Raw genomic sequence first — 22,384 nt, 5'->3', positions numbered from 1 at the left:
AGCTCGTTTTGCCTCATTTGGTCTTGTTTCAAGAGGTAAAACTGCAACTACGTTTACGCTAAGACGACATTTAAAAAGGCTGTTGATTGTAAAAATGTTCTTCATCTGGACTTTAGGTCGTATTATTACGAAACTGCTAGATCTCTTCGTATTTAACCACTTTTGACCACCATCTCCTAAGATTAATGATTCTATACAACCACATAGGTTCTTTGGAATGCAAAGTGACACATTTCATAACTGCACCAGTCAGCTGTTTCCACCGTCCTACATGGATTTCAGCTGCATTTTTTTCCTCATCTATTTCTTGCACAACTCATTGAACTTGAATCAATGCTCCTACCTGCAGTACAGCACGACAACTGCGTGCGTCTTCCTTTTGCTTCCTGCTGCTGTATGTTTATGGATGTTTCAAACTACACTAATTCCAATTAGGCCTGGATGTGTTGCCAATAGTCAGCAGCACCATGTTTGAAGACATTGAACTGGTGTAGAAAGGAAAGTTGTCTTTTTAATGTCCCTCTCCAGGTATTAATTAAAACCCTAACGTTCCATCCCTGTATATTAAATGTACATATTTAGATGTTTTTTTTCCTCCATGAAAGTATTTCTTCCCTTGCTTCCTCTAGAATGTGCAGATCTATAAAGTCCCCTCATCTTTTTCTATCCATAAGTTCGCCTATGACTGCTCAAACACTGTCAAACTACTCGAGACAAACTAGAAATCAGATTCCGAAGATAATTAATGAAAACCCTATCTTGCAGGTTCATAGGATTCTTAAGTGTGTTATGTATGATCTCCTGAAATTCTCAGACATGGCATCAACTGCTTATTTCGCTTATTTCGTTATTCTTTAGCTGTTCTGCCACACAGCTGCAAACATGTCTAAGCGACTGTATGTACACCGTTGCCTATAAAGTTGGGATATTTTTGATATCAGACACATTCCTCTTTTTATTTCTATTTATACACATCAGTCATCACTTCTGACCAGGTGCAATGATGACACAGAGTCCCAGTGAAACCATTTCTGACTTCATTTACTGGGACATCCTGTCCATTGACACCATCAACAAGCTCGTGGACAGTATGCCACAATGTCTTAACACACTGATCCATGTCAGGGGTGGCCATACTCAATACCAGTGACATTTGAAAGAGTAATATTGGACCCTCGTACACATGAAATCCCCTCGAATATGTGCTTCCTGTTGTATGAAGGTTGAAAAATTGAAAAAAGAAAAACCTTAATCCTATTGTTCAATACCCCCAATTTAGTTTAAGCCTGAATACACAGTTTTCAAAGTTAACTGTGTTTAAATGTCTATATGTATTGTATGTATAGTGTGAAATCAATAACGTTTTGAGAAGATATACACCTTATCTTTCAAGAAAAAAATCGCATTGTCATTACATGAGAAGAGGTAAAAATATATATTTTATGGCAACTTTATGGGCAACAGAGTATATATATATAAACTAAATTCCTTTCCTTGTTCTTGATAAATGTGAAACTGGTATTTTTTATTTATTTTTTGACATTAATTTACTCCAGGGAGTATTGAAAAGTTCCGTTTTATTGGTGTTGAATACACCACCTGAATGTGGGATCAGATACCGGCTATAATCCACAAATGATAAATAGTTTTCTATTTTTATCGGGTGGTTGGATGTTAATTTCATCTTTTGATCTTGCATTGCATTCCTCCAGAGAGCATGAACTTAATCAGATATTTTCTTTTACACCCGAGTTATCCATAAATATCCCCATGCTCATTTTACAAAAAAAAAAAGACTCTTCTGGAGTTCAAAAGATTTATAAAGAAAGCAGGCTAAATTGTTGTTTTCGCCAGCTGGGACGTCAAACCTTTGATGCTCGCTCAGTATCTCCGGATTTTCACCCGTATAATCCCAAACTCAAGATGTGCTGAAGGTAGAGCAGACATCCAGTGTGACACTCCAAAGACGATATATCACCTGACTTGTGTGTGCTCCTTCTCTGCCTGTTAAATCTCCTCTATGGTGTGTCAAACTCACTTTTTCCTCTCGCTCATTCACAAAACCAATTCCAGTTTTAGCCTGTTCAGGATATTAGAAGTAGTTGAAGTGAAGAGTACGTGGAACATTTTCCAGAAGCTGCTTGGGGGAAAAAAAAAAGGTGAAGTGAGCGTTACTTTCCTCCCATCTACTTTTTAATTTCAGTAAAAATGTCTTGGACCTCTTGAGGAAGAAAAAAAAAAACAATGGAGCTCTTTGTGGCGATGGGCTCGAAGTTGGAGAGCGTCCTATTAATTGAAAATCATTGTAACAGAAACAGAAATGCGTGCAGCCTGATGGGCTCCTGAGTGATCCAACATCTAAAGCACATCTCGCTGTTCAGTCATCGGAAAAAAAAAAAGACTGGTCTGCATTAGGTTCATCTTTTTTGTTTTCAGCACATTCATTGCCTTTTTCTTCCACTATGATTAATTCCAGCTGTCAAGTGTGCTGTCTTTGGTTTGTTTGTTGTACTTACAGTCAGTTTCCCAAAAACAGAGATAATAATAAAAGACCCGACGTCTGCTTCTGCACTATAATTGATAGGATTCCACATCGCACACTATTTATCGGGGGAGAGCACAAGATACTTCTTGGTTGTTTGGCAAAAAATAACTGCAAGGTTCTTTTACTAGTATTTCGTCTTTACCTTCAGATTTTCTGACCACCTTTGCTCAGTGTTCTGTTGGTCCGTCATGAGATACTGCTTTGACCCGCTAAGGCCTGAAGACTTCTGTAGGTGCCCTGTGGTGCCAAGATGTTAGCAGCAGATTCCTTAGAGCTTGTGAGATGGAAGTTGGAACCAGCACAGTTCCAACAAGTCCTGCTTCATGATGCATCCCTTCTCGGACCACTATTAGTGCTGTCCACCTCATAAGTTTTTACATTTCAGAGAAGCTCAAAACCCAGTGATATAGCCGCAATGAATTGTGTTGCTCAGACCTTTACATCTTCTTTTTTCTCCACCATCTTGACTATAAGAACCGACTGTTTGCTCATCTTACAATGCAGTCCACATCTTGACTTGCGCTGCTGGTATTAGATCTATGAATGGTCACAACGCTTTGGCTCATGTGTGTATAAAAGCTCTGCCAGCTGATGTTCTGGCACCTGATAAGGATGCTCCAGGGTGCCTTCCTTTGGAGATGTTCTGGACATGTCCAGCTGTTATGATATGAGGGGACAGATAGAGAATTTTGCTGAAGGGATTACCTATCTCATCTGGTCTGGAAACACCTCGGGATGCCCCAGGAGGAGCTTGAAACCGATTGCTGGAGAAAGGGATGTCTGAAATGCCTTGCTTGGCCCACTGACACCACAAACTGATGTTATTCCATATTATTAGTATTGACTTCTAGTTCAATATTCAATCTGGATCCATTACCTTGCTGACAAAATAAGACCAGGGGCCAGAATATACCAAAGTAAAAATGTTGAGAAATCATAGCAAATAACACATAAATATATGAAATAAAGTCTGCTTTTAACTTATATTGATTTATAGCCAATTACAAACCTCGATTATGTGCAGAATAACTGCCTGTCAAGCCTCAGAATCTCAAGAACCCCGGAGGTCCACAGCATTGCTGTTTGTTTCTAGTAGTTAGAACAGCTTTGATTCACTCAAGTGACTTTCTTTATCCCAAGCAGAGCAATTAAAAAGTACAGTTTTTTTTTGTTATATTGTCCCACTAAAACAAGACATGAAATGAAATGATCAGGATCTAACGGCAGCTCCTTTAAGCCCCGTCTTGTGCCCAAGTTAACAACACTGCCGAGGCTTTAGTTAAGACTTTGGCAGTGATCCCATTGATTGGATAGATTTGTAGGGATAGAGCCCTGTAAATTGGACACACCATCCTTGGAGAGCCATAAATGAGGCCACGACACCGACGGTGGTGGGGTGGTCGAGGTGCGAAGCGACGTGGACTGCAGTGACAAAACAGACAAGGAGGGTTATATATTTTTAAAATCGTAAATGTGATGCTTAAAGCTTCATGAAGCTGCAATTTGTAGTCATAGAGCTCGAGGAATCACAGGAACAGCCGAGCCAAAAGCGAATGCATGCCCCACAGCACTAGCTTTAGCTTTAAATATCGGTTCTTCACAAAGATTTAATATTAGAAATTATTTTAAATCCAGTTTTAATAATAATAATAAAGCAGATTTAACTAGAAAGGACAGACACAAAAAAAATAGACAGAAAGAATCTATAAGTTTGAGGGAAAAAAGGGGCCTAAGAAAATAGAAAGAAACAAGAAAACGCATAAAGACATTCATTCTGAGAGAGACGGTAATAAAATAACTGTCGAGTGAAGTCAGATTTCAGGGAAGACAAATGATGTGTTGAGTGTGTGACTTTCAGCTCCACTCCATAGTCAACAGCTCCCCTTGTATTTCAGCTGCCTCAAGCTGAGGGGGAAAAAAAAGTAGATTTACATCTCACAAAATCCCTTCATACTGCTGAGGAATCTCTTCTTTTTTTTTCTTTCCCCTTATTAAAAAACCTACTTCTTGTCAAATTTCCCAAAACACTGTCTGCCAGCCAATTAAATACTCCATATCTGTTCAAATCAATTATCTCCACCACACAAGTGCCCTGCAACACTGTTGTGAAATGATTGAGCTAATGGGTTTTTGTTCCCACGCATGCGATATCAAACCTCTCCGCAGCAATTAAGATCATTATCCACCCTTGTGTTTTTGTTTAAACCCATTTCAGGTCCATTTTGCTAACTCGCAGGTTCAGCTTTGATTGAATTCGAGGCTAGGAGCGTGTTGCGTACTTTCGACCCTGTTGAAACGCGTCAGGTGACCAAAAAATGTACTTCACTCTTGTGAGAGCTGCGGTCACTTTTCCTCCTGAAAGCTCTCCACGGCTCGGATAATTGACCTTGAGGTAAAAAGAGCGATCAGAACCTCAATTACCCTATTAGCGAAGATATTGTTGAGGAAATTTCTTGCTTGTAGGCAGCCTTGGGGGGAAAGAAAACTTCTTCAGTTTACTGTTTAGCAAAACCACAAATTTGCAATGAAAAAAAAACACTAAAACCACTTGCTTACTGCTTCCTTTAGTTGCCAACTTTGTGTAAGAAAAGTTGTTTGCTTAAAACATGACTTCATCACGCATGAGAGCAGTGAAGCGGCGAATGACGGATGATAATGGAAACACGATGCAAATATGGATAATTCTCAGCAGCAGCCTCCCCAGCAGGAAATATTTGCATACTTACTGTTTTACGACTTGGTTCTGTTGCTCGTGGGTCTTTTTCTGTGGAAGGAAAAGTGTCCGCCGCTGAAACTGAAGCCAATAATATCATAGTTTTATGCATTGTTGACGCTGTTGTGTTTCTGACGCCGTGTGCTATAAAATATCGATGAGCTTTTGAACTAAGCTTGAAAGGGTTTGTCGTTTGTCATGGGGACTCTATAAAAAAAAAAGTTCTCTAAATTAAACATCAAAATACATTGCGTGTTTCTGTCCTCCGGAATAAAACAGAAATGTTTTCTGATCTGATGCTGCTGTCAACAGGACGGCATGCTGTGCTGGGAAATAAAGCAGTTTCAGTTTGGCTGTTTTATCCGTGGTCAAGGTTTGCTTTTGGTTTCGGCACATTGTGGTTTGAGTTAAAATGCTCAGAGTTAACTTTCTTCCTAGTTGTGTGACTAACCTTCTCAGTTGGTCACACCAGCGTGTGATTTGGTTGCACCTCCTTACCCTATTTTTAGTAATTTTGCTAATAATCCACCTCAAATGCTGATAAATATGTCTTTTTTATGCCCTAGTTTTGCATCGATACATATATTGATAATGATTTTGTCACCAGTCTTTTCTTGTAGGTCGTCTGGTATCACTCTTAGAAACTATTCACAAGCTAAACTCCTCACTTCCTGAACACCTGCTACTGGATTGACACTATAATTTACCGTTGTTCCCTAAACATCTCACGTGCAGGCTACAGTAGACACTACTGGGCAGCTCAGACAGTTGTGCGGCCAAAAGTGACTTTAAAAATAGTCAAGTATGGCGTTTTGATGTCAGACTTACCTAAACTGAAAGCAAGTAATTTTATCGATATGGATAGAGGTTTCTATGAGTTTTCTATGTGCAGAGCGCATTTTAAATGTCAATACTTTAGTCGTAATGTTCATTTAATTGTGGGAAGTCAACATCATCATTTCATTATTTATTTTGCCGCCCCTAAACTGCGCTACTATTATAACTGAGCTCAGTAGTTTATCTTCTTCAGTGCATCAGTTGGAGTACCAAAGACGTGATACCTGCACCTGCACTATTTACCAGAGTTGGACTTCTCCCCTGCCCCATCCTCTTCCTCGCTTTCCTCATTTTTGTTTTTTTAATTAACTATAAACTGCTTGATCATTGGAACACACTAAATGGATTTACCCATGCATCCGGTAAGGACACACTGACAGAGCCAGTGAAGTAGTACGACTTTCCGCCACTAATGCTAACACAGCTGCTGCTTGCACCGCCCAGGTGGGCACCACAACAAACCAAGGTTAAACTGAAATCTGAACTTGCAGTTCTCAAAAAAACGGTTGCATATGTGACCATTTTAGTGGCAGTCTGGAGCTCTGCTGTGTCCCACAGCTATAGCATTCCTTTAAGCCGTGTTTTGGCCACATTGTGTGCGATAAATGAAATGCAGTGGTGGTTTGGTGATAGGTGGTGTGGTGTTACTGCTGTGCATGCAGAAACTCCACACAGTGGCAATCAGGAAGAATGAAATACCACTTTTCACTCTGCTGAGTGTTTGCTGTTTGTTTGAGCGTGACTGTAAGGTTTGAACAATGTTACGCCCTTTGCTTAAGTCAGGACGGCAGCAGCAACTGAGATGTATGACCAGCAGATTAAGAACAGCGTCCAAATTTTAGCAAAGCTTCATCTTTTACTGGATTGTCCCACTTACAACAGCATTGAGGGATACAGCCAGGACCCACAACCAGGATGATAAAACAATCAAAATCAAAAAACCAACTGAAATCCACCCAGTGTATAAATACACCAGCCTCTAGCACCTAGGAAGTGGTGGTGTCTAAGCCAGCGACTACAATTGATTTTTTTATCAAAATGTATACGAACACTCACTGAAACTAGTTAACCCACTATAAAAAAACATGGCCAACAAAAACACTCAACTGTGTTGCTCAACTGAATAGGATCCATCTTTAGCAGATAAACACACTAATGAAAACAAGCATCAAACACAGGCTAGGGAGCTTAATTAGCATAATGCAAAAAGAGCAGATAATGTTTAAACAGTCCAGAATGGCACCACAACTATGACTTCACAGTACCACTAAAACAGCTCAGACCTGTAGAGTCATGGAGTCTACTAGACCTCTGAAGGTCCACTGTCATATCTGGCACCTTTGTGGCAGATCTTAGCAGTCACAAGTTAGAACGGCCACAAATGAGGCATTTTTAACACATTTCCCAACATCTTGTTGGTTTGTCCCTCGTTCAAAGACTTTGATAATAGCAATGTGGTCAACTTTTCCTGCATATGCAACTGTTCACTGGCCAGCTAACGTATCCCAAAGTGTTACATACGCTGTTATTATGAGACAGTCTGAATCATTCATCTCATCTGTAAATAGCCATAATTTACTGACCCATCGGTACACATTTACTTTAATACCTGTGGATTTATTGTTGAAGCCTAGACACCAGGGAACAGTTTACAGTCCAGACTGGTGAATTTTTGCCTCACTGCAGCCAAAGCCTAACCAAAGAGATGGCTGATCAACAAAACCCCCCGTATCTGTTAGCCTTATAACAGTCATGGGAACTGTCTTGGAAGAAAGAAAAAAAAAAAAAAAAAAAAAGACCCTATGTTGCAATAAGTAAAAACCACAGATTGGTTTACTTCCTGTAACGCCGTGTTAACCGCACTGAACACTGAGACGTGTCGGGATTTACTGTATGTGTGTCTGCTTTCATCTAGCTGGGCTTCCCTTGTGTGTGTGTGTGTGTGTGTGTGTGTGTCCGGCAGCAGCAGCAGCAGCAGGGATATTTATGCCAGTCAGAGCGATGCTCCCTGTCACTGGTGATAAGTGGTAATTGAATTTCGCCAGGCGGAGCTGACAGGGCAGGGCTGGCAGACGATGTGTGTGTGTGTTGCATGAGAGGGTCTTGGCAGCATAATGCTTTTAATTGTGTCGGTCAGGGGCAGCACGGAGGTTCGTCTACTGTAAGCTGCCATTCCAGTCTTTGTCTGTCTGCTGTCTATCAGTCTTAGGGCCTCCGTTTGTCTCTCTCACCCCACTGGTTGCGATCTGTGTTATTCTTTAACATGTGTTTGAAAGCCGTGTGGTGCAAAACGTTGCTGTAGATAGAATAATGATAACAATATAAGATGGTAAACGATCATAATGAGGCATGTTTATGTCTAGTGTAGTACAGTATAGGCTGCATAATGGACTGATGCTCATTTGCATTGCAGTATATATGTACAGTGGGTGAGAATGCGTGTACATTTGCATAATTTCTCTGCTTGTTTGTCTAGTGTTGCGTTGCTGTGATGAGTCCTCCTGAATTCATTACAAGTTTCTCTTCTTGTTTCTGGTGACTTCCCACGCTGCCCCGCCCTCCTGTCAGTTGTTCAAGGTGTTTTTTTTTTTTTTATTATTCTGCTTTTGCTGTCACAAGTTTGCAAAGTCAAAGCATTCCTTTCTCTCTGTCTTCGCCTCTGCCCGGACACGCTCCTGAGTGTTTGTGGCAGTTGCAGGTTGTGATGGTTTGCTGATTAACCTTAGCCATGCAGCCGCTGACAAATTGGCCACAATTAATGTCAAAGTGCCAAAAGTCTGATCCGGTGTACCGCCTCACTTCCTCTTTCACTCTTTCTCTCACGCTCTCTCTCTTTCTGCTGCCACTCCCATGTTTGTGCTGAACGCCGTGCGGAGTTTCATGTTTTGACACGAAGTGCTTTGTTTTGATTTCGTCAACCGCTTTTTTTCTCTTTTACTTTCCATCTAATTTTCCTCCAACTTATTATCTACACTTGAACTCAGTGAGTGTGAGCTTGATTTTAGTGTTCATCATCACTAACTGTTTTATCTTTTTTTTTTTTAAATAAGATGCCCAAGTTTATTTATCCCAGCCAGAAACTGTAAAAGACAGAAAGGATCTCTGAATGTTCAACTTTCTAATGGTCTTTGAATGAATTATGTGTGAATTGCAGTTCCATCTGGAAAAATTAACCAAAGCTAAGCTTAAAATCATCCATCAAAATCACTTTTTCCTACATATCTAATTGAAAACGTGTCTCAAAATGAATCGTTTGCACCAGATTCTGTAAAAAAAACAACAACAATGAAACAGAAGTGACGAAAAGCAACCTCACAGTGGAACTAGGGTGAGAGACGAGTATTGAAACAAATTAAGTGGTAAAATATTTACTGGATGCACAGCCACCTCTTTTCCAGTATTGGTCATACCTTTGGGCACTTGGAAAATGTTGATTCCATTTTTTTTAACCCAATTTTCGTAAAATAAGAAATCAAAGAAAACTGCTTTCATTTTCCCTTTTTTCCAGATTTAAATGCATTTTTTGAGTGTTGTGCAGGATTGCAAAAGAAAAAAAAAAACGGCTTGTGACAGCTTGGGGTTAAGAAATATCCACAAATTCAATCAATAGCTTCACACCCATGAGTGCAAAATAAACAACCTTGGGCTTTGTGGATCCAAAACACTTAAGACGATTTAGAAATACAATAAGTCCCGTGATCCTTGCCACTGGACAAAAGTCAGATTTGAAAAACTCTAGCAAAAACTGCCTTTTTTTTTTTTTCCTTCCACATAATCAGAACTGTAAAATCGATAGGAAATAGCAGCCTTATATGAATGAGTCAGTAACACTGTCAGTAACCTGTTCTGAAAAATTCTCAGCTGCAGCTCCACCAAATATGATACAACAGAAATAAAGCACAACAAAGCTGCGTTTATTTTAGTCAGAGTTGCACCAGGCGACCTGTTCGCTGCCATGCTTGGCAACCTTTGAAAAAGGTCGGAGGGTTGTGTTTTAACAACAGATCAAGCCTGGTCCCAGTGCAGGGATCTCCGAGGCTGAAGGGGTTACAGAATAATATTCACATTTTGATATTATGTGAGCTAGTTTATATGTTGTATTCTCAGTCCATCACTGTGTCTGTCTATATAAAGTTTCTTGGTATAAAGAAGAGTTGTTTAGCTCAACCTGGTGGAGGTGCCCTGCTTTGATTTGTCCGCGAGCTTGTGTCCGTCCTACAAAGATAACCGCAGAGAACTTTTCCAGATGAAACACAAGCAGAAATTAGAAATGAGATGCCCTCGTTCAATCTTATCTCAGCTCTTGCAGTGTTCCCAAGTGATTGCAGTAATGAAAAACAGGGAGTGGAATTATTTCTTGTTGCCGTATTACTTTTGCTGATGAGTTTGCGGACTCGTTTTTGGCGACTTTTGGAATTAAACAGGAGTGAATGAACCCAGACTCAGTAGTTTTTTTTGCAAAGTCACAGCGAGAAGGTCGAAGCTGACGCCCGAGGCTGCATGCGAATGTGGTCGTCTGTTTATGTATTTATGTGATAGGCACAGAGATAGACACCTGTCCAGGCTGTACCCGACTCTCGCCCAAAGCCCGCTGGGATTAGCCTCAGCCCTGCTAGACCTTGAGCAGGATAAAGAAGTTGTTTATTTATTTTTAAATTGGATGGATTCTATGAATTAGCAGGCAAACCTGATTCAAAATATCTTCAAAGGTGTCGTCTCAAACAAAAGGTTGATGCAAGGATGTTTTAAAAAAATGTACAGAAAATTAGCAAATTATAGTGGAAGTGCAAATCAGGTCAATCTTAATGATGAATCCATGCCCAATAGATAATGGAGGAACAAATTTTCTTATAAAATTGGTTTGAGTACGTAACTTTGCAGTGCCAAAAAGTCCAGATTTCTTAAATGGACGCAATCAAAGATTTCTCAATTGTTGAATGATTTGATGGTTGAACGGCAGCAAACAATAAGCTGCTGAAGGATTCCAAATACATAAAATGTGTTGAAACTGTTGGTTTATATTTTAGAAACTTTGAAAATATGCCTACATTACTGTACTTACAACATACAGAGTGTGTTTGTCTCATTTTGCTTTGTGGAATTCATACCATGTTTGTGTTTTAGCACAATTTAGAGCATTTTAAAAATTGTATTGGGCTGCAAGGTGGCGCAGTTGGTAGCACTGTTGCCTCGCAGCAAGAAGGTTGCCGGTTCGCGTCCCGGTGGGGGCACCGGAATCTTTCTGCGTGGAGTTTGCATGTTCTCCCCGTGCAGTGTGGGTTCTCTCCGGGTTCTCCGGCTTCCTCCCACACGGTCCAAAAACATGTTGAGGTTAATTGGTGATTCTAAATTGTCTGTAGGTGTGAATGTGAGTGTGCTTGGTTGTCTGTCTCTAAGTGTGGCCCTGTGACAGACTGGTGACCTGTCCAGGGTGTCTCCTGCCTTCACCCTAAGTCGGCTGGGATAGACTCCAGCCCCTCGCAACCCTAATGAGGATTAAGCGGTGTATAGATAATGGATGGATGGAATAAAAATCGTATTATTTTTGTACCATCTTATTTCATATTCTTAAATCATATGGAAATGATTCCGAGGTAGCCAAAGTGCTTATGTTGGGTCGGCCAACAGGAGCTGGGGGCTGACTTCAGGGAGAGGCCCAGGAGTTCCTATTCTACTCCATATAAGTGGTTCACTACTTCTTCTCTTCATAAGTGTTTTTCTTTCTCTGGCCACTTCTTTTTGGCACTTGAGCAGCCATTGTATCATTAAGCTCAATTCATTGGGATTTTTTATTTGTTTTTCCTCCATAATGCAGTACTGTTAGTTTTGACCTTGCTACATGACGTGTCCTTCACATAGTAGCTAATGTTTTGAACTGGTGCTATATAAACACAACTGAATTACATCAATTGTATCTTGCAGCTGAGTTCAGATGAGGCTTGTGATTTAACAATGAATCTACACTTTCTGGAAACATGACACAAAGTTTGCTGCAACATATATCCAGCAGACCTTGCAATGTGACGGTATATTCTGGAAGTCCATGCTTCCCCCATGTCTGCTGCTCCCCTGTGTTCCTGAAAGCTACGCATATGATCCAACTGCTGCATCAGTTGGTGCTGTTTTAGCAACTTTAGAAACCTCACGCACTGACAAGCACTGAACCCCAGAATGCTTTCAACAAGATAATCAGCACATTATAAGACTGGTCTGAAAATGTTTTTAACAAAATAAATCATTTGGGGCCAAAGCATCTGCAAATAAACACAATTTAAATATGGTGTTGTTGTCACTCCACAATCCCTAAATGACTGAGCTACATCCTTGTAGAGAATCACAATGACAGTTCCTAGGTGCCAAATATGAGACCTGCACGTTTTCTGCATTCCCATACCACATGAATTCACTCAGTGAAATGAGATTGTGGCTATAAATAGATGAAATGTTTCCTAGACAGTGTATGGGCTCATAGCGCGAGGAGCTGAGAGTGTGCTGTGTAGGAACACTGCAAAGCAGAGCCAATGTAGAGGATTTGACCATCTGATCAGAATGCTTGGGGACTTAAATGTTCTTGGGCTCAACAGATATTCAAATGAAAGTATGTACTATGTCATATTTTGTAACAAGACAACCAGACACCTAAAGCATTCATGCAAGTTGCATCAGGTAGTTTAGCTCTGCCAGGATCAAACTTAATCAGTCGTTATTTTTCACACAAGGATTATTTAGATTTTGCTTTCCTGCATAATTTCTGTCATTTTTGGTGTTAGGCAACATAATGCTAAATAGGAAGAGGCTTTTGAAGCAGATGCTAAAGTGGGAAAAATTGCAGTTCCTCAAATGGCCACTTGAGGCTCAATCCAAAAAGAAGTCCATCCACCCATCCATCCTTCCATCCATCCATCCATCCATTATCTGTACACACCCTGGACAGGTCACCAGTCTATCACAGGGCCACACTTAGAGACAGACAACCAAGCACACTCACATTCACACCTACGGACAATTTAGAATCACCAATTAATCTCAACATGTTTTTGGACTGTGTGGGAGGAAGCTGGAGAACTTGGAGAGAACCCACGCTGCACGGGGAGAACATGCAAACTCCACACAGAAAGCCCCTGGGTGTCCTCACCGGGACGGGACTGGTGACCTTCTCGGTCCGAGGCAACCGTGCTAACCATAGAGACTCCTTGCAGCCCAAAAAAGGAGTCACTCCCCATAAACCCCACTAGTGAAATGACCAACTTTTTAACAGAAATATACCTGTTTCCTGGTACAAATTATGGGTTTGATCTCTGTAGCTATGACAACTGTACAGAATTTTTTTATATAACTCACTCATTTAAATTGTGTCAAGGTTTAAAGTGGCATAATTAAGTGTGTGGCCTCCGGATGTAGATTGTGGGTATAAGGCTGCCACTGGCGGCGTATTTCACACAGCTTTCTCCGCCCCTTCCTCTACCTACATGTCACCATTTTTAGAATCCACTTCGCTACAGGAAACAACAACCTCGGGACTAGCAACCTGCAAACGATTTGAATCGTGCACCCAGACAGTTTTAGTATACATAACTAATCAATACCTGCCACATAACACAAAATGTGACTTTGGATTGGGTGACTCTACCAGTCTGTTAGTTATAGGAAACCTTTTGATTCTATAATAACCTGAAATCAGAAACTGGCATTCATCTATGAATAAATACAATGCAGCTTCTCAATTTGAATTCATATCACTTGTTGTTTATTGCGTTGGCATTATAACACTGTTTCCCATTGCCAGAATAAAGTTGTCATGGAGATGAGAACTCCCGGTGGTGTCCATGTGTAGGCGGGTGACACCTGAATGGCAGTCATCAGTAACAGAGGGAAGTCTTTCAGGTGCAGACCTATATAGTGGAGCGCTACTTCCCCCACACTCGCACAGCTTCAGGCAGGGAGGTTCGGGTTTTTTCAACTTTATGTAATTAAGTCTAGAATAATTGCTCAGAGGTTCCTCTCTTCCTCTCCTCCCTCTCACTTGCTTCTCCACTTTTTACTTGACAGAAGAATGTAATTAAAAAAGGAGAGAGAGAGAGAGAGAGCTTTCCCGAGGTTTGATCATTGTCTCCAACCCCTAATAGAGAGCTTAGACCCGCCGTCTATCATCGACAGCTACACAGAGACTCGGAGGGAGCAGGAGATACCGGGAGAGCGATGGAGATAGAGAGATCCATCAGTGAGAGGTAGAGTGATAGAGAAAGGCAGGAGACAGCTGAGGCACACCAAACATCAGGCAGTCAGAGAAAATGTAAAGAAGCGAAGAAAAAGATCAAGGAGAAGAGACGGTGAAGGAGAAAGCGATACATTCTAGTTATGCGAGATTGATTCTGAGTATCAAAAAGGAAAAGGTTCCCTTGTCAGTAATCACATCGGAAAAGAGATTTTACGAAGGGTTTTTAAGTTATAATTAATGGTTTCATTTATGGTTGATCATTTACTAGTCAGTTGTATGCTATTAATAGGAAGAACCTTTGGGTGAAAGTTATGAGAGCAATAAAGTAGTTCTCCTAATAGTACATCAAGTCAGCAGCTTTGGTCCGATAAGTTGGTGCCAGATTAGAAAAAGACATAAATTCATGCCGTGACTTAGCATCACACAACCTGTGTGATGTACCATCTGGAAGGAAGTGCCTGGGGCACACCAGAAACAAGAAAGAAAACAAATGGAATGATACTGGCTGGCTTGTGTTCGCAAACAGCTAAAATTGAAAGAAAGACCCGTCTGTTGGTCGCGCCAGGAGCCCAGTATGAGTTGTCTCTCCTTTAGCCTGTCATTCATTTTGTTATGTTTGTCGAGAGCACTTACAGATCCTTTTGGTCAACATTATAGATCAATAGGTCGGTGGATTTTGTTACAGGATGGGAAAGAAAGTTAAAAAAAACTCTGTCTGGCCAGTCTCTTTGGTAGGATGTTGTAATATGTCCAAGATGCAGCATCAGATGTCGTCAATTATGATATACTACAGGTTGTGAACGCCGTCAATTCAGGTTGGGCGAGTGGTCAAACTGAAGAGTAAAAACAAGGATGTGTTGGAAGGTGAAAAATGCCAGGGATGTTCCACAACGGCTGGCGACCTGTCCAGGGTATCTCCTGCCTTCGCCCTAAGTCGGCTGGGATAGGCTCCAGCCCCCCCGCGACCCTAATGAGGATTAAGCGGTGTATAGAAAATGGATGGAAAATGGATGGATGTTCCACAACGGGGCAACTCAAATGTTATTTTTCTTTCGTAACCCACCTATAAAGTTATGCAATAAACCCCTCATTAAGGGTGGCTTTATCTAAAGCTTATGTGTGATTCAATCCCTAACCAGGCCTTCTGAAATTTCCGAGGTGTTTATAGATGCTTCACAACAGGAGTCATGGAGTGAAGTTAGGTGGGAGGTTTGTGTCACTAAGCAGGCTGTGGAATAGGTTTATTGATATGGATCGTAACAGAAAAGTTAAAGAAGCAGTTAGCGTAATGAACATTCAGCTGTTCATAATCTAGTAATATCTGTTGGTCAGATTAGAGCCGGTTCGTTGCTTCTACATACTGAAAACATATGATACATTACATTGGAAGAAGAACTTTGGATTTGCACACCTGAAAACATGAATGTCTTGTAAAGGTGGCGTACAATCTCGTGATCAAAGGTAGCGCATATGTCTTTAGGTATTCTTTACTTTGAGAAACTACCAGTTCCAACCTCATGATTGAAGTTTCACATTCACTTATAGACAAGAGTTGGTTCATTTAAATATATAGGAGAGCCAAAAGAGTGCATTTGATTCCTAGACAATGTCTTTGGGGTGCATTCCCTTCAGAATTGTCCAAAAGGCAAAGGCAAGTGCAGCGTCTGCATTCGGAGACAATGATTTTTGGGGGACTGGGAGGTGGGAGGGGTGTAATCTGCCAAAAAAAAAAAAAAGAGAGAGAGCATTGTTTCCTTGCTCATTGTCTTTTGTAAGGCTGACTACTTAATGTCTTTACTTCTCTATGATTTGGGAAACCTGTGTGTTTAACATAGCCAAGAAAAATCACCTCATATGCATTTGTATTTGAAATTCAAGCAGAAGCTACCGGCGAACAGTGGCTGAAGAAAATAAAAAAAAAAGACACAAAGAGAGGGGAGAGTGTATCCAAGCCCTTGTCAGTCACAATCTCTGCGCTCTGGGAGGCTTCAGATGGAGGGAGTAGCTAGCAGATAACAGGGCTGAATCTGGGACAGGCAGTTACGTACCACACACACACATAAAAAGCCACTACATTCTTGACTGTATCTGTCCTCGCTGTCAGTCTCGGCATTACCACACATCCACTCTGTATGTCTCTGTCTCTTTCTTTCACTTTAGCTTAATTTAAATTGGTTAAAATATGCTTTCTTTGTGTGTATGGGAAATAACACCCATATCCAAGCTACAAAAGCAATGGTAATGGACACAGTTTGTAACATTTTAAAATAATGAATTTGCTAAACTGGCTGCACAAAAAAGAGCACGGGTGTGTCTCGTTCACAATAAATGCTTAATCTTTAATTAGCATTTTGCTCGGGGTCATGTGTAAAAGTTGACCTCCTTTAGAGTCTTTTCTCGTGCATCGGTGTTTTCCTCTGAAGTCGAGCCAAGGTGTGGGATTTTGCCAGAGCCGCTCGTGTTTGCCCGTCACCTCCAGTGTAATACAAACGCAGCAGCCGGGGAGGAAGTTAATATGTATAATGCACGAGAACACCTCCAGCTAATGCATTTGCACTGTCGCCACTGTGGGCGAAAGCGCTCTCAGACCTCTCACCTCCCTCTATCTGACGCCTCGCAGAACAACGTGTTGCCCATGTTTGCTTTCCTGAACCTCCTCTCCGACCAAACTCGCACCATTTCTCACCTCACCCTTCAGGGAGGTGTGACTGTGAGGTGATGGAGGACGGTGGTGAGGTGCAGCAGGGGGGGGAGGTTCTGAGCGAGTTGTTTCTGTTTGGTCTGTGGATCTGAAATTGATTTTTATTGAGCAGAGGGAAGAAATGCAACAATCACTGAAAATCGTCTTGTTTGAGGGATTAAACTTAATCCAGTGACATTTTGTTTATACCGGGCTCAGTCTGATTTGATTGGAGATAGCGACAAAGTTGACGTGAGACTCTCTTGGAAACAAGTGGAATTATCTTACCACATGCGCAGATGTTTTTTAAGTCAGGAAGTTGTAGGTGTAAATATAAAGGCAAATACCATCATAGAAATCCCTTCCCTAAAACATGTCATGATTGATATTCAGTCTAACCACAAGTAGAGTTTGACCTCAAGACCATTTAGTAGCTCGTTCCAGATCTACTAAGATTTAAGGTTGAATTCAACAAAAAGTATTTTGATGCAACATGGCTACTTTTGTCTTCTGGACAAGTTAAAATAAATAATTTTCTACGTTGTCAATCCGACAAAGAACTCTTGCAGCCTCAGCCGTTCAAACATAGAATTAAATAGGGGCCCTCCAGCTTCTTTTTCCAAATCCTCTACCAAGAGCAGATCACTGAAGGTTTTCAATCAGTATTTGCCTCTTTTATTTATTCAAATGACGTCCCTGTTTGGCGGTTACGCAAACCACTGCAGCGTGGCGATGTAAAGCAAACTGCATCTCTGTAAAATGATCAGAACTGAATGAAGCAAGGTTCTTATCTGGCAGGAATCTTTGTCAGTTGAGAGCCTGAGGAGGACCCTTACACTTGCTGTTATAAAACAGTCCTTCGTGCACTAAAAAGCTGTTCAGAGAAACCTTACAGCAAATGAAAATACAGATGCAACAAGAATCTTATAAAGATGCATGTGAGAGCTTAAAAAAAAAGTCTGTCTGATCAGAATATACATCCATCTATGTTTCAAACATAAATGCTGAAGGTGTAAGTTTCTATCTGAAGGACTAAAATCACAGATGTGTCACGAAAACTAAGAGCCATCTAATCAAAGATTAAGCAAATGAAATTAAAAATATACCTGACGCCTACAGACACATCACCAAAAAGTGCAGAGGTCTGATACCCAATCCTATGAAAGTCTAACTAAGCATCCCATCGAACTTCTTATGCTGTCTGGCCTTGTTCTCTGGGCACCCATGCTGCTCCAGCTCTCCCAGGTCTTAATTCCCAACAGAGCACGGCTCAATGAGCTGTCGTCACACGGGGCCCTCTCTCCCAGTGGAAACCAGGACCCAAGCAATTTACATATGTAATTGAGTGGAAAGCAATTGTGCTGGGAGCCGCTCGCTGTAAGCAGCCACCGATATGCATGTGTATGTGTCTGTTTATGTGCGTAGGCCGTCCATGGCAAGGGCAATTCTGATTTATTACAACTTGGGCCTTATTTTTGTAGCGTTTTCTCTATTAGTTATGGCAACAGTGGACTCACCGGAGTAAATGTAGTGATCTGTGAGCACGGCAGCAACTCTAGACCTGGATTGTCCATTGGTCCGCCCCCTCACTCTGTTGCTACTTAGAAGACTCGCTGGGGGATAAAAGCAGACAGCTGTCGATACATTTCGCACACCAGTGGGATTAAACACTGCTCAATAATTATGTGCCAGATATTCATAATTATCACATAAACAAACGTCAAAACATCTGCACTACATTTGAGGCGGCGGACACCACAAGGTTGCAGTTTTTTTTGGCACTTTCATCGAGCAAGGACACACCTAACCTCTAGTGTACGCAAGATGATTTCATTCAGTGTTAGCAGCGATCGACCTATATTGTGTATATACAGCGTGTTGACATCGTCTCTAATTATAAAGTTTGCTTTGTTAAAATTACACAATGTTTTGCCTTTTTAATTTCAGCAGATGAGTTTGACATGACTACTGGAAAGAGATAGGCTGCAATGCATTATGGTCTGCAATGCATTATTTTGGTGTGCCTTATGATGAATGTGTTGGACAGTAGACAGAGATTGAAATTAACAACTTTCGAAGCACTACAGAATGACTGATTCTCTGTATAATAGACTATACAGTGGGTAAGTGGATATTCTGAACAGGGTCTAAGTATCAGCTTGTAAACAAGGTTTCCAACACCTGAGCCATTGGCTGAGAGCAGGCACATTTGCTAATGGGCCATGAGTAAGTAGCATGAAGCAAAGGTGAATAGTAAATGTTATATATTTAAAGGTTATTCAGAGGTAATTACCTTGAACATGATGTGGTCTGTCTGAGATGCATCTTCCTTATTGCTCAGTATCATCCCCCAAAACAGGGTCGCCAATAGGAGAAGTCATTAGTTTGTAATTATCTTCTCAATACTATCACAATTTCCTGGCTAACCTGAAGAAAAATTGACTCATCTTTGCTCGCAACAGTAGTAAGAATACACACAGTCGAGTAACTATGGACAAGTGACATCTCTAACTAATGACCTACTACACCGACTAGCCACAACCTTAAAAATGCCTGTTAAATATTGTGTAGGCAGGTGGCTTAGATCTATTGAGCATGGACGAGGAACCTTTAGGGATGTTCCGTGGTGTCCGGCATGGATTCTGGGGGTTGCGAGGTAGGGCTTCTGAGGATGATTGGCTCCAGCACTTCCTGTGGATGCTTGACCGGATTTGGAGTTCGGAGGCAAGTTCCATGCCTTGAGTTCTTTTGTCGTGTTCCTTGAGCAGTTTTTGTGTCCTGCCGGGGGAGTCAGGACAATGCATTGGAGGGTACCGTTGCCATGAGAGTGTGTGCTTGGTCTGGAACAACAAGCCCATTTCCACTGCAGGAACTTGTGGGTCATTTTAGGGTGGCTCAAATCATTGTATGTCTTCTGACCACAAGAACTGACCCTATAGAACCTCTTTTAGGGTCTTTTTTGGATGAGAAAAAAGTTCCTACTCTAGGGTGATTAGCTAATGTAGTGGTCAAAGCTGTTGGATGTCAAAAAAAGAAAGGTTGAAATGGCTGATTCTTGTAAAATGTTTGTTCCAACTTGTGTTTGCCCTGAGTTCCTGCAGTGGAAAGCCGCCTAAGAAATCCACATTGACATGAATGCCAGGATGCAAGGTTTCCCAGCAGAACATTGCATTCTAATGAGATGATCAGTGTCATTTACTTCACCTGTCAGGTGTTCTAATAGCCTGAGTAAGACACCTCCATCCTTTTCACACCGATAAAAGAAAAAAAAAATTAAAAATGTGGAGCAAAAGAAGTTTTTTTATCTAGTAAAGTTTAAAACAGTAGTTAAGTTCAAGAGTTTAACACTGGAGCAGAAAGTTAGTCTGTAAACTGACAGTCTGGAAAATATTTGTGTTTATTTTCTCTTTCAGATAACTGGCTAACCTAGAATTTTGTTTAAACCTGTCGGACTGCTTTGCTTTTTGGAAACACACCCAGATCCACAGACCTCAACAACAACTAGCTCATGCACGTACTTGATGAATGCTGTTATTGTTGCTGTCGGCCCGTAGAGATAAGACCAAAGTTGTAGTGAACAAAATAACCTCACGTGTTATCACCTGTTAAGTCGGTGCCCTGTATGCACCCATGCTGTTTTGGTGTGCACATGTGCAGTGTGTACATATTTTATCCTCTCCAGGTGTGTTTGAGATGCTGCTACACGTGTGTCTATCATCTACAAGCTTTCTCCATTCTCAGCTGCAGTATTAGAACCATTTAACAGCTAAAGACATGCAATGCAGAGATAATGTACGTTCTTATTCTCTGGCCCCAAGATCATGTTGTTCATGCTCCAACCGCACGACAGCACTCCTCCATAAGCTATTTTAAGCTGCTAAGTAGATTGTTTTATAATAGATTATGGCGCTGATACCCTCTGATGTGTGTCAACACAGCGGGACCTCGGCGATCAGTTCCCTCTGTCAGATTGACTGTGATTGAAAGATTATCAAACAGGGCATGGATTGTGCATGCACTCTGCACACACTGCCGTTTAAGCCCTTTTGCAAATTAAAAAGAGAGGAGTTTTGTTTCCATAAGTCCCCTTAATGTGTCACACCCCAACAGTCTCCAGAGCAGACACAGGAAGTTTAGAGCCTGCTTTTATCTGCCGCGCACAATAGCGGCACTGTGCTTCCCAAAGCTTGAGTTATTACTCAGAGGAAATCGTTATGAAGGAAGAATGTATCAAAGTCCTTTGATTGTTGAGGATCATAACTTGTGCTACAGGAGAGGAGTTGTAGTGTCTGTCTGCCCACCCCCAATCCTCACTTTGGCAGCTGTCCCAAAAAGTTAACAGTCTTCTCTTGGTGAATCGAGCTCAGTTTCATCTTCAGTATGAAGGCTTGAAGGCACGCTTACTCGTGTACAGTTTGACAAGAGTGCCACTTGTTGGCAGGTTGTGTTACTGCGTCAGGAGACCGTGAGCGCATCAGTGGGGGAGTCGGAGAAGCTTTTATCCTTTTACAAACCTGTCTGCGTTTTCTTTTGAATTATTTGAATGGTTCAGATCAATAAAACATCTCAATATTTGTCTGGATTCACCTGTCTTGGAAGATAAAGCAATAACAGGATTCATTTTGAACTGTTCTGTCTTTCAGTGAGTTGTGAAAGTGAAGTCAGAGCCCAAGAAGAGGACACTCCATAAATCTTAGGGGTTACAAGATGTTAAAGTAGTTAGGAAAGAAGAAGAGTGCTGTACAAAATTATCTTAAAGCCTCGTATTGTGACTGACTGACTCATCTTTGTCCTTTTCTCTTGAAATATTGGGGAGTTTTCCCTCCAGGCTTCTAAAAACTAGTGAAAGGAGATAATGTGAAGGAGGGCAGGGGGGGACAAATAGCCATTGCTTGGCTTTAAAAGGTCACAAATCAAAAAAAGTTGGGAAAGAGCATTTTATCATTACGCCCATGCAAACCCTTTAGTGCAGAGAGTGCACCAAAGAAAAGGTTGATCTTTGCGGGCTTTGGTTTGTGAATGAACTGACATTGCTTTGAGCTGAGGTCCCTCAACCGAATTATAAAACCCAATGAAATGGCTTCGAAGGTTTCTTAAGTGGTTTAGTGTTGCACCTCCATAAAGCTGGTCGAGGGGTTGGGCGGTACAGATTACAAGAAAAATGTTCAAAATGAAGTAGCAGCAGCTAACATATCCAGATTCCTGGTCCATAATGTGCTCCCTAATAGGTTTCAAAATACTCTTTCTGCATTTCCCATAATGCAGTCAAAAAGCATTTTACCCTCCTTAGCCTCGCTTGTTAAAGTCGATATTTTCGAACGCCTCGAAGTTCACGAACTGCAAAGTGATCGTATTTAAATGAATGATGAAATTATAAAGAAAACCTTGGTG

General features: G+C 41.2%; 1 protein-coding gene across 1 annotated transcript in view; it reads left to right on the top strand.

Annotated features, from left to right (window-relative positions):
• Positions 1 to 22,384, top strand: part of sorcs2 (sortilin-related VPS10 domain containing receptor 2) — a 389,051-nt gene that overhangs the window by 285,119 nt on the left and 81,548 nt on the right. The gene's annotated exons all lie outside the window — the stretch shown is intronic.

This window comes from Stegastes partitus, unplaced genomic scaffold (genome assembly GCF_000690725.1).
Source record: "Stegastes partitus isolate 25-593 unplaced genomic scaffold, Stegastes_partitus-1.0.2 Scaffold416, whole genome shotgun sequence".
NCBI lineage: Eukaryota > Metazoa > Chordata > Actinopteri > Pomacentridae > Stegastes > Stegastes partitus.
The sequence above is the reverse complement of the archived record's forward strand: the minus strand, read 5'-3'. Positions and strand labels throughout refer to the sequence as shown.